This window comes from Dysidea avara, chromosome 2 (genome assembly GCF_963678975.1).
Source record: "Dysidea avara chromosome 2, odDysAvar1.4, whole genome shotgun sequence".
Taxonomy (NCBI): Eukaryota; Metazoa; Porifera; class Demospongiae; order Dictyoceratida; family Dysideidae; genus Dysidea; species Dysidea avara.
This window is the reverse complement of record NC_089273.1, coordinates 5,708,779-5,720,852: the sequence shown is the minus strand read 5'-3', so window position 1 is coordinate 5,720,852 and position 12,074 is coordinate 5,708,779. Positions and strand designations below refer to the sequence as shown.

The 12,074-nt window shown below is 34.0% G+C and overlaps 1 long non-coding RNA gene across 3 annotated transcripts; it reads right to left on the bottom strand.

Moving 5' to 3' along the window:
- Positions 1–8,135: 8,135 nt before the first annotated feature.
- LOC136242713 (uncharacterized) lies at positions 8,136–10,041 on the bottom strand. 3 transcript variants are annotated; one of them, XR_010694622.1, is made up of 9 exons: positions 9,481–10,041; positions 9,253–9,430; positions 9,143–9,203; positions 8,907–9,091; positions 8,716–8,846; positions 8,573–8,665; positions 8,434–8,521; positions 8,312–8,380; positions 8,136–8,260 (listed from the first exon to the last, which is right to left on the bottom strand). It is a non-coding gene; the product is annotated as an uncharacterized lncRNA (long non-coding RNA). The 3 variants fall into 3 exon arrangements; XR_010694621.1 differs by having other exon boundaries at positions 9,147–9,203; XR_010694623.1 differs by having other exon boundaries at positions 8,907–9,015; positions 9,147–9,203.
- Between the last annotated feature and the right edge of the window lie 2,033 nt (positions 10,042–12,074).

The following is a 12,074-nucleotide window of genomic DNA, read 5'->3' as shown; positions in this document are numbered from 1 at the left end:
TCTAGCATAAATATGCACTCTAATTATTGTAATTGGTCTGCCATTTCTACTTTTGTTGGAGCCATTTCTTAACAACAAAATCAACTTCACCTGAATAAAACCATTGCTGGATCAGTTTCAAGGATGTTACAAAGACAAGTATCGTTCATTTGCAGCTTATTACATGATATGTCGACTGGCTATTATTCTGATAATCATTGCCAATACATCAAATAATGACACTTCCCAGTATTTATTGATCTTTTTCAATTCCTTGTTAGCCTTTATACATATGACAATAAGGCCATATGGATCTTACATTCTTAATGTGTTTGATGGCTTTGTGTTACAGCTGATGATTGTGGTTTCAATGGTACCACTTATTGACAGCTATGATCCTGATTTATTGCTATCATTTATGTTTGTATTAGTTATACTACCCCTAATACCATTTCTGATAATGGAAATTTACCTTTACAAAAGGTCAATAAAGAAAATCACTAAATATTGTGTACCACCTAAACCTGACACTACCAATGACAACAATGAGATACCAATGAGAGAAGAGTTTGTTGATAGTGTTATTGATGATAGCAGGAGGGTGAATGCTACTATATGTGAAATGTAAGTATATTATTATTATCATTATGTGGTATGGCAATGCAATATCATGTTTCCATGTACATTGCCAAAAATTACCTGCAAAACCAAATTCAGTTATGTCAAAGGCAAAAGAGATAATTGTTGAGCAAAATATCAAGCATTTGAGGAAAATATGCTGGATGGAAACTATAAAAAATAAATAAAGCAACATAATATTATTATTCATTAAGTTAGCTAATGCAATACTCCACTGCTGCAGTTTTAACAGTGACTTCACAGTAGATTTTTCTGTAGCTACTTTCACATGTGTTACTAAAGTTTTGATAATAATTTTGATGGTTATGCTACATGCCTGTGTAAGTACAAATATTAGAAGATGTTTCTGGATGTCCAGGAGACCCCATCAATATTGTACTTTATTGTGTTACTGTTTATAAATAATTATTCTACACATCATACATTACAGTTTGATTGTTGTCATGGCACAAATTATACTATCTCTACTCTTACATATAGCAGAGAATCAGAGATCAATGATGTCACTCACTATCGTGAATCCTTCATGGAAGTGATGGATGAGATTGAAGACTGACTGTATACTATGAGATGTGAACAATAACAAGTGTAGATTGTATGCATATATAGTGTGTCGCACATGCATGTATCCCCCTAATGTGTATCATAGAACTTTCAGCTTTTAAATGTAATAGCTGTAGTGTACAGATCTTTTCCCTAATGCTATCATAACATAAAAAGTTACATATGTCACACTTATAAGTGATGTTTTGGCTCAGAAACAGGAGGGCTGAATACTAAGTTCTATTTGATATGACAGGAATTTTGTTGCACAACAAAACTACATTGTAGTTACTAGCTGGAGTAATTCATTCCTATCATGGTAGGTTTGGTGAAATACTGCTCATGATATTCGAATTCATTGCTAGTACTGTTCTTGTATGTAGCTACATATTCCTGCTTAACAATACAAGGTTGAATTCTAACATTTTCATGATATTTGTATATGTCACCTGATTTTGGAAAACTGGTACATTATAGCTACTATTTAGTAGATAAATGGTGTTTTATACTGTAATTTAACTCACCAAACTTGGTAGCTATGTGGGTGAAATTTTCACTGAAGAAGGAAACATTTATGGTCTTTCAGACCATCTCAAAAGAATCAGTCACACCATTTTAAATATGGTTTGTCTTCAGTGTTGCTATGTGACTAGTCCTCACAAAGGGTGCATGTGTGGCACAGGAAATGCTACAGAGAAACACAGTGGAAGCTACAGTAATATAGTACAATAGGACATTTAAACAGCACTGAGAAATAATTTTTGTATAAAGAATATTGTAAGTAATTTTGTAATGTAATCTCACTTTACAAACATATAAATATTATATGTTAGAATTTTTGTTTGCTGTAAAGTACTGTATAACTTGTATATATGCATATGTTCAGTTGTAGCTTTGTATATTTTAATGACTGAGAAAGACATCACAGTTATTTAATTGTGACACCAGAGATGAGCTGAGATAGAAAACTAAGTGAGTTGTAATTGTGACATGTGTAAAGTGCAAATAGTTGAGGTGAATGAAGAAAGCCAATAACTTTGGCCAATGGTTTTTGCATGACTTGTTGTACTATTGTGTTATAAAAATTCTTGGTCAGTACTCCTACTATAGTTAAAGAATTGACAGTTGGTCATCTGTGCTGATAGAGACCCATAATCATAATATAATGGAGCTTGATGATATAGATGAGGTTAGAGATTATCAATCTGCCATTGAATGAAGCATTGGAAACAAATGACAGTTGTAACACAACAGGTGAGGTATTAATACCTGAGTTGTGGTTATTTTACAATTTCAGGCTGTAATGCTAGCCCAGTTAAGAATTCACTTCCTCTGGTATGCACGTAATTATGTTTAGTTCACATGTGGTGTATACACAGTGTGTCATTGTTCGATGTTATGTGCATTCCTGGGCTCAAGAGATGAATGCTTCAGTCTGCAAAATAAAGATTGTTTGAAGCTATTAGACTGTGCAGATGTCCATCAAATTAAAGATTTAAACAACAGCCTCCATCAATAAATTTATACCCAAATGAGGACTAATACCACTCTGAATAAAGAATCTAGAATGACAAAAAAGTTTTTTTAGCAAAAATCAACTGTCTATACTTTGTGAGTTAATATTTAATAATGTACACACAGCTGATATATTGTATATAATTTCCAGGAAAAACAGAGAACCTGCATGTTATAAACCAAAAAAATATCAGTTTCTTTGGATGATCCAGATAACAGTTGATGATTGACTAAATAGACAGAACATTAATTTTGTTAATGATATACATAAATATGTCCAAAACATCACATGTTCCACTGAATATAGTAACAAAATATTGTCATCCTCCTCCACCATAGACTATCTAATGGGTAGCCACATTTGTGGCAAGGCAGGATTCCTGAAAAGGAATCTGTTACAATGCAAATCGACAATTATAAAAACTATTACTGCTACTTTCCATTGAACACTACTCGGTCATCTGGACACAACAATCAAGCCACATCAAGCTGCCAGATTCATTCTAAATAAGCCCATGACATAGGTCTAGTCAGTAGCACAACAATATTTCGGACATGTTAAACTATATATGGCCTATATGGTATCCAAAACAGAAGTCAATTGCTAGACTGAAAATTTTTGTCAAGCATTTACTAGTCATACGTGATAGCTGCTTACCATTGGCAACTCTGGTGCCCAAGACTCATCCTCAACATCCTTTTACAAAGCTTTTACAAAGCTCAGTAAATTACAATCAAAAGTTTATGTGCATAAGTATTCCTTCTTACTCTAAACAATCGAAACTCCCTACTAGTTTCAGATATTGACACAATTGAACATGAAACGTTTAAAAAACATTATAATTATGTGATTGTAATGCACATCAGCATGTCACCCTGGTTAGCTTTGCTAATATTAATAATAATAGTAAACCTGGTGCTTGCCTACAGCCTGGCAGCCTTCAGCCAGCTGTGGGTATGTGTCTGGTTTAATAATAGCTATAGTGGGGGATAAGAAAAGTACTAAAATTAATATAACTAGTACAGTATGTGAAGCACAATCAGCATTCAGAATATTCTAAATGCTTTAGGTGTATTACAAGCCTAAATGGTAAGATTTAATTGCTGGAGAGTGATAATTTAATATGAAATATTTCTGCTAGGTAGTTGGACTGAAACCACAATTGTCATTCTCCAGAGTGAATTTCCCCTCCTCCCTCCTTGATCTGCATCTGCAATAAACTGTGAGATTAATATCCTAGTGTGCTTTCCATGTTGTCCTAAAATGTTAGAGGAGTGGAAAGAGAGAGGAATGTGTACCAATCAAGACTGCAATTTTTATTGACCAGGATAGACAACACAATATTAATACATCACACACAAACTAGACAACGCAATATTAATACACCACACACAAACTAGACAACGCAATATTAATACACCACACACAAACTAGACAACGCAATATTAATACACCACACACAAACTAGACAACACAATATTAATACATCACACACAAACTAGACAACGCAATATTAATACATCACACACAAACTAGACAACACAATACTAATACACCACACACAAACTAGACAACGCAATATTAATACACCACACACAAACTAGACAACGCAATATTAATACATCACACACAAACTAGACAACACAATATTAATACACCACACACAAACTAGACAACGCAATATTAATACACCACACACAAACTAGACAACGCAATATTAATACACCACACACAAACTAGACAACGCAATATTAATACACCACACACAAACTAGACAACGCAATATTAATACACCACACACAAACTAGACAACCCAATATTAATACACCACACACAAACTAGACAACGCAATATTAATACATCACACACAAACTAGACAACACAATACTAATACACCACACACAAACTAGACAACACAATATTAATACATCACACACAAACTAGACAACACAATATTAATACATCACACACAAACTAGACAACACAATATTAATACATCACACACAAACTAGACAACACAATACTAATACACCACACACAAACTAGACAACACAATATTAATACATCACACACAAACTAGACAACACAATACATCGTACTCAGTTAAGACTATCATTTTGGTTAATAGGAAATTAGTCAATCAAATTATGTGAACTGTAATACAAATTGCTATTGTGAAGTTTAACATATATACAGCCTGGCTTTACTGGCTGCATTTAACATAAGATATGTGGATACAGTAAGATAAACATACACATACAATTTGGAAAAGAATTTCACAATGTACAGTATCATTATGCCTGATTACAGTTGAATTTTATATTTAGATTAGTAGACCAAAATACTCTTCCTATGCTAGCACTATAGCTAGAATTACAATTATCTTTGCCTACAATATTCCTGATATTCCCGATATTCAATATTCCCGATGACCATAGATTTGGTAGCTACAAACTGTTTGTAGGTCTGGTGGAATTATATATCAAATTCAAAGAAAATACAAGTTTGTGTTAAACTACTCAACGTTCTGCAGTTAGTGTTATATCATCCACACTGTATTTGATATTATAATGATTTTGTTATGTTGCAAACACTGACGAAAATCAAGAAGTTTAGCACATATAACAAACAATTCTTGGGTCCGAATTCTGAAAACCTATACAAACATTTCAAGGCATCAGCCTATTATGCTGGAATAATTATTGAGCATGATAGAAGCATCAAGCGTACTGATAGCATATAATACATAGAATAATTATGTCATATTGTGGCCACTAAAAATGCTTGTTAAAGGAAAAAAAGTCGAACATTCTCTTATACATGTACAGCAGACAGGAGATTCAGGACATAATACAATTATATGCATCTTTACAGCTTATACATGGATAACAATAATGTTTGCTTTTAGTCACAAATTGAAAGTTATCATTTTCTTATCAGAAAGTGTGTGCAAAATTAAACTTGTCTAGCACAATATGGGCAATCGCCACTTAGGCTTATATAATATTGGACATAGACCAACAAACATAGTTGTAATTCTGGACACAATGGATTGAATATTTGAGCACAATAGCTGAATGTAAGGTCACATAAACTTAATTATTAGTTTCTCATCCCCACCCGCATGACCATTTTTCTGACCTCATCAAGGATTTTTTACACCACCGGTGGCTGAGTGTAGCTATCCAGCACCTTCTAAAGTTGGTACCTTGTTAGAGCAGTCTAAGAAAATTGCATTCTGAGTCATTTTAACTAGCTAATTCAGCTACCTAGTCAGTAAATAATAAAATAAAAATCCGCCCTCCCGCACTGCTATTTTGAGTACAGGAAGATGAGAAACTATTAATAAGTTTATGTGGCCTAATAGGTAAATTTAAAGCATAACAATACGCTGGTGCAGAAAAGTATATGTACAGCTACTGGTAGGCTTCCTATATAGATGAATACAATCACCTCTATTATCCAGCGATGTTTTCTTCACACTCTAGTGATAATTTCCGGTGGCTGTTGTGACTGGAATCCAGCTAAACACGTGATACATGTGACAAAAAATTTGAGGTCTACCTTATATAAATAAATTAAGGCCACCGATCATGACCCAATTAAGTGGGTAGTTTCAATGCAGCACTTTGCATCCAGCCAACAAAAGATGACATGTAAAAATGTGTGGCTGGGAAAGATTAAGGGTTAACAGCTGTAACTAGGGCACATGCAGGAATAATGGCCAGTCTGAAATATGAAATTAAATCTTGTGAAAATGTATTATATCACTAGTAATTATGCCGGAATAATTTTCAGCATAATGCTAAAAATCATTATTCTAGCATTATGCCAGCATTTTGAAAGAATTATTGAAGACTTCATGACAATACGCTACGATCAATATACTCTAATAGAACAGTCACCGGATCGAGATACTCTAATAGAACGTTCACCTACATACTCTAATAAAGCAGTCAACCCTATTTTTGCACACTTTTCCATTAAAACAATCCTGTATCTAGTTTCTTGCAAGAATAACTTATAAATTTTTGAATAAACTGTCAATTTTACATTTCTATTTTGATTTATTGGGAATAATTTTGAGAATAATACATGAGTTTAGGAGCATAATGCAAACTTTTGCTAGGAAATTCTGAAGAATAATACAAAGAATCATGAGCATAATTACCTCAGTCCTATATATCACACTATTTGTTGTTTCAACACTAATTTGATCAGAAAGCCGCCATTATTGGCAATGACCAGAGTTGTATGAGCCATAGTCTAAATTGGTTATCGCCGAAATCCTTTGAGAAATGAGGCATAATGCTTGAGCATAATAGTAGGTAAAATTTTTGAGCACTGCAGCATATATAGCATAATAGGTAAAACTTTGAGCATAATACCCCTGCAGGTGGGTCCCTAAAAATCTGTTGTGGTGTACAGTAAAAGTCATTTTAATTTATAATTTATAAGTAGATTACTGTAATATTATTTGCTTTGCTTTGGTGAAAAATATCATATTTCATATGATTTACTTGTATGGCTGCTCTATTAAAGTAGTTTGATTTAAGTTAAAAAATCATGTAAGAGATTTTCATATGAATTTTGCATATGAAAAATTCGAGAAAAATTATTAATTTTTACAATGAACAAAGCAAATGAACAAAGCAAATCAGTGAAATTGCATATATTTGATCACACCCATGTTCTCAATTGTACAATGTAGAGAATTAGCATAGGTAATCACACACATTTGAGTGCAATATATTGTTAGAGAATAGTTGCACTAAAAAATTGCATGAGGCAAAGCTGAGTGTAATTTTGGCTGTTACAATTATTCCATAATTATACAAAAATATCACACAGTGACCAACACAAAATGACATTTACCTTGACAAAAGTTACCTACCACTGTGTTGTAATGCTATGGGCAGCTATCACTATGGCAACACATTGTGATTCTGTCAGATTAACAGCGCAATTTTTAGAAACTATCAGTGTAATTTGGGATTAATTGCACTCCTACTATATTGGGACTAAATTTATAGCAAAGCAAAGTTCTGAAGCTTTAATGAGGATACGTTTAATTCAGGAATTTCCAGGAAATGTAAGTCATTGCACTGAGATAGTGTAAAATAATTGCACTGAGATAGTGTAAAATAATTGCACAGTATAAATACATTTAGGGTTATTTTGTCTTACTCTGAAACTGCTATAATAAACTGGCACTGTGAAAAAAGCTCAGAATAATAAGGTCTATAACAGTCTTATTATGTTAGTATCATGATTGGAATGAAATAGTACAGCATATATTAATAGCTTATTGAATACATTTAAGACAGTCATATATTAGAGATTAAATCACTAGTATAGTGTGGTGTATTATCAGACTAAGCCTATTTCAACCATATATTGGCTACTATACTACTGTACTTTTTTACTTTCCATAACCTTAATTAAATAACTTCGATAATTATATTTGTAATGAATTTAATTCTGTAAATAGGTTAAAACCACAATATGCACAGCTAGTAAATCAATGTCTCCTTGGCCATGACAGTATCAAATCAATTTCGTCATTTATCAGTCTTTATCCAACTGCAGCAGGTAAGACAGTAAATACAATTCACAAGTTCCATTATAAATTACCTGTATTATCATCACTATGTAGAACTCTGTGACCATCTGTTAGTCGTCTGGTAGAACTGTCCCACAGCTCTAATACAAAGATGGTAAATATAATGTGTATTCTGGACAATCGTTGGACTTACAGTTTGTAACAATAAGAATCTCATAAAACCGAGACCTTGTCTGGAAACCTAGTATTACCATGTAGAACGGCGGCTAGGTCCCACAAATCTATTAAAGATGGTAAATATAAAGCGAATACTGAACAATCATTGTACTTACAGTTTGTAACAATCTTTTAAAACTGAGACCGAGTCTGAGACCGACAATCCATGTACAACTAAGACAAGTCTGATAAGACCAGGTCTCACGACCCTAAATGGAGGCAAACGTAAATCATATTCTGGATTATTTGGTGTACTTACAGGTGTTATCAGTGAGTCTAACCAGACATAAAACAGCCACTTCGTATGTGACTTTGTTGGGCTAACGTGTTACATAAGCTCACAAGAAGCATCTGATACACTGATAACCAAGTCCAAGAATCTTGTAATCACTAAGTACAACCAAAACAAGACTAAATATAGTATAATGTGCATACTCTCAGTGAACTTACTTTTGTTAGCAATACGAGCATGGTCAGTGAAGTAAGGACAAACAAGACAGAACAGGTGCTTGAAAACACTCAACTTATTTACAGTGCCAGACGAGGTAGCAGCCGTCAGCTGTTGATAAAAAGTAGTGAAAAACATGAAGAAATGAGACCGGTTCCCAGACGAAATGAGACCAGTTTCCACAAACCTAAATGAAGGTAAATATAAATTGTATACTGGACACTCTCAGTGTACTTACTTACAGATGTTAGCAATAAGAAGAATCTCCTAGAACTGAGACCAAGTCTGTAATTCCTACCCTATTGAAAAGAAAATGAATAAAAACGCAATCAGGCTTAATGCACTTACAGCTGTAAGTAATTAGAAGATGACGTTGAATAACTCTGTGAAAAAAGAACAAAACTGTCCACATATGGTCGCTACCAGATTCTTTAAAGGAAGCAGCTGCCATTGAAGGAAACTAACACTGCAGATGTTGTACACTGACAGCCTGTAGAACTAAGAGGTTCGACAAGAAACTGTATCTCTGAAGAGATAATATACAAAATCATAAGAGCAGACCATGCATACTCTTACCGTTGATGGCTGATGAACTGTGTCCACTCGTCATCCGCCATAAGCTGAGATAACAGTATATAAAACATGTAATACGTACACAGCAACACCAAAGTTGGATCATTTTCTTTATTATTAATTACTAGGCAGGCAGCACAGCTGGTTTGCCTAGGATGTAAATCACAGAACACGTTACAATCAATAAGTTAAAGTATGTATGCTACAATGTGTATGTTACAGTTACTAATAATAAACAGTGCATGCATTTGCAGGCCATTGTCATACAATACACAATAAACAACTTAATACGGCTAAACCTATCGTACAAGCTATCATTTTAGTCTAATACAGAGCTGTTTTTGATTGCTTCCATCGAAGGAATTGTCCACTTAGCCGCGCCACTTCACCACTACAGCCAGCAGGGATGTACAGTTGTGGTCCATAACTATCATCGTGGCTCATTGGACGATGGCGCCGATCGCGCACACTCTCTCCGCGAGATACACCGTCCGAGCGACACCACCATATCAATCACATTTACAACCTACGATACAACAATAACGACAAAGATGGCGACTTAATTGCATCTAATACGCATGCGCACACCATTGACCCTTTTAATTTTAAACAAGCATTACTACGAACTTTTGCAGATGTGCTAACTGTGCAAGAAAATCTGGATTTGTATGACTCTTAGATTGAATAATAAAAAAAATAATTTTTCTGGTATTATATGCTTTGCCATATGAAAATGTGTGCGTATGATATTATCACAACAAACTGAAGCTAGTTAGCTAGCTATAGTGATTAACAGAAGTGTAGCTACTTATTGTAAAATCATCATGACTTTGTTTGGTATAGTAAAAAAAAATCTTAGGTCACATGAGATGGTGAAGCTAAAAATGAGACAATAATGAGATGGTGAAGCTAAAAAGTTATCACATTTAGTTAAGTAAACAAAGCCATACAAAGAATGTGTATTAAACTAAAGTATAATCTGTTTCCCATAATATAAGATGGGGTTTATACTAAAGTATAAGATAGTTAGTATAATGCTGAGATTATTTGTATAGTTTAAGCCATTAGATATACCATCTTATATTCCTCTTTTTTTACAGTGTGGGCCTGCAAAAACAGGGCGTGTGGGCACAAACTACACTTCATAATGTAACAGGTCATATCTCCACATTGGAGTAAACTATTATTTGCATTCTGTAACTTGTGGTTCAATTTAATTTTCTAAAAAAAATTAATTATGGAGTTATCAGTGGTGAAAGTTTGGAAAAGTAGGCTATTTTTTTGTGCCCACATGCTTTCGCAGACCCAGTCACATATCATACCAAACAAAATGAAATTGCTGATGTCTCAAAATTACCTATATACCAACATGGTTACGTAATTATCAAGAAACAATATAATATTTTTTGGAGAACTGTTCACAGCAAGTGGTAGTAGAGGGTCAAGCAAGGTCTTCTACATCAGGTGTTCCCTAAGAAACCGTCCTTTCCATATAATTATTTCTGTGCTATACATACATAAATGACCACCCAGACAAAGTATTTAAAATCAAAAGTGAGACTGTATGCAGATGATGTTGTATTGTACACTACAGTCAATTCTTACACTGACTGTTCAGCCTTACTGTACCATGTAATTTAGACTTGCTTCAAAGATGGGCTGAAGATTGGCAGCTGCAATTTATTAACAATGCTATTTCTAAGAATATTGAAAGAGACACACTATGGTCCCTATCCTGGCTACCTATACTATCGGTTAAATGCTTCATACAAGAAGTACCCTATAAGTATCTAGGTGTTACCATCACTTCTCTGCTGACTTGGAGTGACCATACTAACTATACAAACAATTAGGCACCAGCCTATTATGCTTTTAATTTTGCCTATTATTCTATGCTGCAGTGCTAACTTTATTTGCCTATTATGCTCAACATTTTTTGCCACAGTTCCCATGTTTTGTTACTTTCTAATGGATAATGATAAACTTTGGCTTATGAACAACTGGCTAAATGTAAAAAGTACTCATTGTGCATTAAGAATTTGGCTGCATTGTAAACTATAATAACAGTCATGTTAAATAACTACTTAATGGCATTGACTGCTCTGTTATTGTAAGTCAACCTTTTTCTGTGGCATGCATTTTTGCATACAGTATGACAATTATTCTGCCTATTGTGCTAGCATTATGCTAGATGTTTTTGGGCACCTATTATGTTCAAAATTATGCCAGCATAATAGGCTGGTGCCTACAAGCAATTACAAAGAAGGTAACACTAGTTGGGATTTTACTGATAGAGCCACACATGCCAGTCATCCTGACTTAATCCTAGCCTGGTGTTTAAGAAGATAGACATGCTTTTTTGAGACTTTTCCTGCCCTTTCATCTATAATATTGTTCATAAAAATTGAAAAGGTTGACAAGTACCAAGACTTGCTCATTGAGATTCAGAGACTCTGGCATGTTAAAGTAGAAATTATCCCAATTGTTATCAGTGCCCTTGGTACTTTGAGCCCAAATTTTGATGACTGGCTGACAAGATTGTGCATTAATCTGAAACACTTCGTGTTTTGCAGAAATCGGTTTTGTTGCAAACTGTT